Genomic DNA, 8,169 nt, shown 5'->3' on the forward strand with positions numbered 1-8,169 from the left:
CAGAGGTCCCCAGACAACACTCCCTCACTGGGTGTCATGCTGTCTTCCAATGGGCCACTGTGATGTCCTTTAAAATGCTAGTACCTTGTCATTCCGTCTTCATAGAATGACCTTTCTTTTGTTTGTTTTTTTTTTTTACATGCTTTGTTCTCTTTGGTCATTGCTAAAATGTCACCTCTTTAGAGACATCTTCACTGATCATATTTTCTGTAGTAGATCTTCTCCTCACTTTTTCTCCCTGTTTTACATTTCTCTAAAACACCTTTCAACTTGTTTGTTACTTGTTGCTTTAAACTTGTTTGTTACTCATTGCCTCCATCTCCTACTGGAATGTAAGCTCCACTGCAGGCAGGATCTTTATATAAAGCAGGGATTCAATTAATATTTGACCAATGCAGGTTGAAGGTTTGGATGGGTGGGTAGATGGCTTCATGTTGTGGAGTCACAAGAATTGCAGGAGTCAATTCGACTTATGAAAGGCCCTTAAAAATACAGTCTTTTATTTAGTTTTGTTTGATGTACTTTTGTTTCCTCATAAAAATTTTGCAAATTAGAAACTTCAAAATAATTATCTGTGTCTAGGAGGGTAGCTTGAGGTCTCCAGCCATGTATCTTGCCAAGTCTCTCCAAGATGCTGCCCCTTCCAGGCCTTTAGGATTCGCACTGGCATCTGTGTATGGGCAGGGGAATATGACTGGCTGGTAATAGCAAGCGCTAGTGAATGTGATCTGGAGCCAGGAATAAAATTCCTAGTAAGACTCTGGAACAAGAATAGTGAGCATGAGGTGAGAGGAATGATCCTCAAAAAGCCCGTGGTGTGGCTGTTTTTGTGGAAAGAGAGAATGAAAGACAACAGGGGATGGCTAGCCAATGAGATGGCACAGACTTCATCTCTTCTCTGTTTTGGCTAAAATCCTCATATCTACATATTGACATGTAAATCACCATAAAATGTTGGGGAGTCTCCCTTTGTGGAAAAATAACTGCAGCAGATATCAGAAGACCTATATTCTGATCCCACGTCTGCCTTGAGAAGTCATACCTACTTTCTGTGCCTCAGTTTCCTTATCTGTAAAATGGCCTTATTTCTAAAATCCTTGCCCCATCTGAGTCAGAAGGCTGGGGAGCTGATGAGCTAATTTTCTAATTACTTTGCTTAGTTGTGAAGTCGTACACAAATGAGCAGTCTCACTTATCCATCATAAAATCTTATTAAATGGTGTTTTGCTTTGTTTGGTTCAGAAAGAAATGTTTATCCTGATCTTGCATTCTGAGAGTTCACAGGAATTTTAAATCTAATTTGATTTCTCTGATTTTGACTTTCCCTCGACTTCCTATTTCAAAAGTGAAACTAAAGGAGGATCTATTTCTCTTTGCTTTCAGGTTCTAACAGTGGGGCTTTTTTTTTTTTTTTTTTTTTTTTTTTTTTGCATTCTGATTGCAAGCACTGCCTAACAAAGCCATATTTAAACGCAGGGAAATGTCACTTACATGTTACAAAGCTCACAGAAGCAAGTCTGTCTCTGCTGAATCTTTGAAGATGCTGCTTAATAAAACCGAGAGATCTTTCTGTCCAACAAAACCTCTGTGCATATTTTTGACAAAAGGGGTAAAAAGGGAAAAAAGAGCAAGGTGATCACAACGATGGTTTTTCATTACAGTTAGATACCTCCAAGGTTTAGCGTGACAGAGCCTATCAGAAAAGATTGGGTATTAATTATGAAGGTACACTTCAATTTATCAGCAAAGGATATCAAACAGGCCAAATGCCACAGTCTCTCATATAATTTGTCTCTTCCTCATAGGCAGGCAGATAGCAACAATTTGCAAATTGCCTCCTCTGCAAAAAGAAGGGAGAAAAACATACACACACAACACACAATTAAAAGCAGATAAGCATCAGGCAATGTGTCACATTTTCAGCAGAAAGCCAAAAGTGGAGGTCTTAATCTCCGGGGTTGGTTTGCTGCAAATGCACTCCCTGATACTTCCCTTGATGTGACTATTTAACTCCTATTAAAATTAATAGGGGTCAGGCCTGATCATCAAGGGAGAAAGGGCCTCCCGGCGTGGATAGGCTTCAAGTAATAAGGATTTGGTGATTACTGTATTATTTGTCCGTTCATTTTCAGATTATCTTGTAAGTGTGCGCTCCTTGTGATCTTTGGTCCAATTATGAAGAATAACATGTCACATAGAATCTATTTTTATGAAAGCAAACTTCTTTTCTTAAGAAGCATATAATTTGAGAGGGCATATTGGCAGGATCCTAATGCAGAGAGCTCAAAACTTTTTCCCCCAAATAAATACTGTCACTTTTTCTAAACTAGGTGTACTTTTATGAATCAGCTGGGACCTCTGACCCAAAGATTGGGAGAGCATCAATCCATAGAGAAACTCCACTCAAACATGACTTGGGTAATGGAAGGAGAGGGTAATTTTTCTGAAAAAAAAAAAAAAAAAAAAAGTGATCTGAACTTAGAGTCAAATGATAAATAAAAATCTAAAACATCAGTGCTTAACAAAATTATCTGGACTCAGTTTACTCTTCTGTTAAATGGGGAGAATAAAAACACCAGCCTCAAGATCATTACAAAGACCATGAAGAGTGATGTGAGCTTGTACAAGGTGCACCAGTCACCTAACACTAGACTCCCATCTTTGCACTGAGGTGATTCAAGAAGAACAAAAGAGTCAACATCTATTTGCAATTTTTCTAAGTATTGCAGACTCTGAATCTTGTCAATTAAGGAAATGAGAACAACAACAATAATAAACATAGTAACATCCGCAGCATAATTTTACACAAGAAAGGACATTTTAAAGGCACAGGGACAAAAGCATTTCTTTGAAACAAAGAAAGTTATTATCATGAATATCATGCCGCATCTCTTATTTTTCTCATTTCACTGTAGACTGGTGAAAACAACCTCTCAAACCACCTCTGTTCTACAGGTAGGCATTTAGAAGCCTCTGGAATTGACCATCAGGACAGCCACAAATAAGTTCAGTAGCTCACAGAGAAAGTGATGATTAAGCAAGAAGAAGGCAGTTGAGCTTTTCCTTACTTTCTCATCTGCAGATCAAAACGCCATAATATACATACACCTAAACAAGGGTACTTCTGTCTCAATTTTCTGTCAACCCTTAACTCTCCTTTTCCACACATGTCATTGGATCAAACTTGCTACTTTTACTGCTTGAATCATCCTTAATAAATTTTGGTTTGATTAAAGCTTTTTGGTTTCAAAGTCTATTTTGTCGGATATTGATATTGTATTCCAGCTTTCTTTTGGATTGTACTTTTACTGTCTTTTTCAAAAAAACTTTTTATCCTAAACATTTCTGTGTCATTTGTATGTGTCCCCCTTATAAACAGACTATAGATGAGAATTGTTTGCTTGTTTGTTTAATTAACTTTTTATTTTAAGATAATTCTAGATTCACAGGAAGTTGTAAGAAACTGTAAAGAGTAAAATTGAAAAAGACAGTAAAAGTACAATCCAAAAGAAAGCTGGAATACAATATCAATATCCAACAAAATAGACTTTGAAACCAAAAAGCTTTAATCAAACCAAAATTTATTAAGGATGATTCAAGCAGTAAAAGTAGCAAGCTTGATCCAATGACATGTGTGGAAAAGGAGAGTTAAGGGTTGACAGAAAATTGAGACAGAAGTACCCTTGTTTAGGTGTATGTATATTATGGCGTTTTGATCTGCAGATGAGATCTGTTTTTACCCAATGTTAACATCTTGCATAATTCTCATGTGACATCACAGCCAGGATATTGACAGTGGTGTAGTCAAGACACTGAACACTTCCATTAACACGAGGTTCCCAATGGTTACCCTTTATTTTTTATTTTTTATTTTTTTTTTGAGACGGAGTCTTGCTCTATCACCCAGGCTGGAGTGCAGTGGCCCGATCTCGGCTCACTGCAAGCTCCGCCTCCCGGGTTCACGCCATTCTCCTGCCTCAGCCTCTCTGAGTAGCTGGGACTACAGGCGCCCGCCACCACGCCCGGCTAATTTTTTTTTGTATTTTTAGTAGAGACAGGGTTTCACTGTGGTCTCGATCTCCTGACCTCGTGATCCGCCCGCCTCGGCCTCCCAAAGTGCTGGGATTACAAGCGTGAGCCACCGCGCCCGGCCTGGTTACCCTTTAATAGCCGCATCCACCTCCCTCTGCCCTTACCCGTCCTAAACCCATGGTAACCACTGCTCTCTTCTCCCTTTCTACAATTTTCATATTTCAAGAATGGCATATAAATGGAATGCTGTCTAACATTTTGAGATTGACTCTTCTCACTCAACATAATTCTTTTGAAATCCATGCAGATCATTGTATAAATCAAGTTAGTTCCCTTTTATTGCTGAGTAGTATTCCATCGTATGGATGCATCGCAGTTTAACAATTTACTCATAAAATGATATCTAGGCTATTTCAATTTTTTTGCTACTATAAATAAAACTGCTATATTTGTGTACAGATTTTCGTGTAAACTTAAGTCTCCATTTCTGTGGTATAAATTGCTCATGTCTCTGATATAAATTGCTCACTAAATATTGCAATTGCTGGATCATCTGGTAATTACATATTTAATTTTTAAGAAACTGACAAACTGCTTTCCACGGTTGCTATACCATCTTCCATTCCCACCAACAATGTATGAGTGATCTGATTTCTCTGTATTCTCACCAGCATTTGATATTGTCACTATCTTTTATTTTAGCCATCCTGATAGATATGTAGTCATGTCTTGTGGTTTTAATTTGCATTTCCCTCGTGGCTAAGACATTGAACATCTATCTTTTCATGTGCCTGTTTGCTATATCCTATCCTCTTTAGTAAAATGTTTTGTTATTTTTTTGACCATTTTCCAATTGGATTGTTTGAGCTTTTTGTTTGTTTATTATTGAGTTTTGAGAATTCTTTATATAGTCAGGATAATGGTTCTTTACCAGATATGTGGCTTGTAAATATTTTCTTTTATTCTGATGCTTGTATTTTCATCTTGTTGACAGTGGCTTTAATGTCGCAAAAGCTTTTAATTTTGATGAAATCTAACTTATCCATTTTTCCTTTGATGGATTGTGTTGATGTCAAGTCTTTGCCTATTTCTAGATACTAAAAATATTCTCTTATGTTTTTCTCTAAAACATTTATGGTTTTACATTTAAGTCCCTCATCTCTTTTAGATTTAGTTTTTGTGTAACGGGTGAGATGTAGGTCATTTAAGTTTTTTTTTTCTTTTTCCCCTGGATGTCCAGTTGCTCCGGCACCATTTGTTGAAAAGGTTATCCTCCTCCACTGAAGTGTTTTTGCATTTTTGTCAAAAATCATTTGGTATATGTGTGTGGTTCTGTGTCTGGGTTCTCAATTCTTTTCCATTGATCTATGTGTCTATTTCTATTCCAACACCACACAGTTTTGATTACTGTAGCTATATAAAAACATCTTAAAACTGGGTAGACAGGGTCTCCCCACTTTATTCTTCCTTTTAAACATTGTTTTAGTTTTTCTATTCCTTCTGCTTTTTTATACAAATTTTATAATAATCTGGTCTATATGTACAAAAAAAAACTTGCTGGGATTTTTTTTTTTTTTTTTTTTTTTGAGACGGAGTCTCGCTCTGTCGCCCAGGCTGGAGTGCAGTGGCGCAATCTCGGCTCACTGCAAGCTCCGCCTCCCGGGTTCACGCCATTCTCCTGTCTCAGCCTCTCTGAGTAGCTGGGACTACAGGCGCCCGCCACCACGCCTGGCTAATTATTTTTGTATTTTTAGTAGAGACGGGGTTTCACCGTGGTCTCGATCTCCTGACCTCGTGATTCACCCTCCTCGGCCTCCCAAAGTGCTGGGATTACAAGCGTGAGCCACTGTGCCTGGCCCTTGCTGGGATTTTTATAAAAATCACATTAAACCTGTCTACCAATCTGTGGATTGCTGACATCTCTACTATGTTAATGCTTCCAATTTATAAACACGATATGTTTTTCAATTTTTTAAGAATTCTTTTTATTCATTTATTTATATACATTGTGCACATGTTTGTCTGTTTTATACTTAAGTACTTGTATTCTTTGAAATCGTTATAAGTGGTATTGTATGTTTAAATATTAGTGCCCATATGTTCATTGCTAGCATATAGAAATGTAATTAATTTTTTTATATTTGTCTTATATCCTATGATTTTGTTGAACTCAATTATTATTTCCAGGATTATTTTGTAAATTTCTTGGGATTTTCTACTTAAACTGTTTACTTTTTCTGTCCTTTTATAAAACATCTTTAGGCCAGGCACAGTGGCTCACACCTGTAATCTCAACCCTTTGGGATGCCAAGTGGGGGTGAATTGCTTGAGCCTGGGAGTTCAAGAACAGCCTGGGCAACATGGCAAAACCCTGTCTCTACAAAAACAATACAAAAAAAAAAATCAGCTAAGTGTGGTGGTACACTCATATAGTCCCGGCTACTTGGAGGCTAAGGTGGGAGTCCTCGCATGAGTCCAGGAAGTCAAGGTTGCAGTGAGCCACCATCACACCACTACACTCCAGCCTGGGTGACAGAGCAAGTACCTGTCTCAATAAAAATGAAATAAAATGAATAGAACTCCTTAGTCTCAACGTTTCTGTTTCATTGTTTTATGTATACCTCTTGCAAATAGAACATAGTTGGAAACCATTTTGCTTTTACTTCAACGTAAATATCTTCCTTATAACTAGAAGTTTCACTTATTTACATTAATTGTGACTAATAATAAATTTAAATTTATTTCAATAATTTTATTTTTCTATTTTTCATGTTTTCTTTGATTTTTTTTACTTTAGAATCTCCCTTCTTTTGAGTTAATTGTTTTTATTATTTTGTTTTATCTCCTCTTTTATCTGTGTTTTCCTTTATATTGTATGTAAATGACATATGTCACATTGCTGGCACTTGTATATACCACCCAGGGGCCCACAAAATAGGGGCTCATGAACTAGCCCACTCAGAGCCCACCACCATCACCACTGGCACCAGTGTACACCATTTAGGGGCTTGAGAATTGGCCTACCCTGAACCCACTGCTGCTACTGCCAGAAAACTTGTCTCCTCCAGTGGTGGGGCCACTACATGGCCACGTGTGCTCCTTAGGGGCCTAAGGACCTGCCCTGCCCCCAGTAAAACCACCTCACAACCTTTACAAACAACCACAGTCTAAGCCACTGAGGAATTTGCAGACAGTGCTGCTTTTCTTTCATCCAAAGAAAGCATAAAGAGACTACACTACTGTGCCCACCAAGAACCAAAGTTAAAGGATGCTACCCAACCAACGCTATCAATACATCTACAGGAAAAAGTCTTTCCCTATGAAAATTACTCTATAAAATTGGAAGAAGTGACTGTTGTACCACATATGAAGATATCAATGTGGGGACACAAGAAACATGAAAAAAAAAAAGAAACACAGTAACTCCAAAAGAAAACAATAATTCTCCTGTAACAGCTCCTAAAGAAAAAAATATATAAAATGCCTAAAAAAATAAAAATAATTATTTTTAAGGAAACTCAGCAACATACAAGAGAACAAAGATAGAAAATATGAAGAAATAAAAAAAGAACAATTCATGATCTGAATGAGAAATTAAACAGAGATAGAGATAATTAAAAAAATAGAAATCTTAGAACTGAATAATTCAATGAATAAAAAATACAATAAAATATTTAACAATTGATTAAATCAAGCAGAGGAAAGAATTTCTGCACTAGAAGACAGGTCTTTTGAAATAATTCAGTCAGACAAAAAAAAAAAATAAAAGAATTTTTTAAAAAGCCCGTGTGACATATGTGACACGAGTAAGTGAAAAATATTTACATTTTGGGAGTTCAAGAAGGAGAAAAGAGGGGGAAAGTCACAGAAAAGAAATTTAATAAAATAATAGCTGAAAACTTCCCAAATTGTAGGAGAGATATAGACATTCAAATACAAGAAACTTAAATATTCTCAAATAGATTCGACTCAAACTGGTCCTCTCTAAGGCACATTTTGATTAAACTGTCAAAAGTCAAAGACAAAGAGAGAATTCTAAAACCAGCAAGAGTGTCAAGTCACATGTAAGAGAGTCCTCATTAGACTAAAAGCTGATTTCCCAGCAGAAACTGTACAGGCCTGGAAAGAATGGGATAA

Source organism: Nomascus leucogenys, chromosome 22a, assembly GCF_006542625.1.
Source record: "Nomascus leucogenys isolate Asia chromosome 22a, Asia_NLE_v1, whole genome shotgun sequence".
Classification (NCBI taxonomy): Eukaryota; Metazoa; Chordata; class Mammalia; order Primates; family Hylobatidae; genus Nomascus; species Nomascus leucogenys.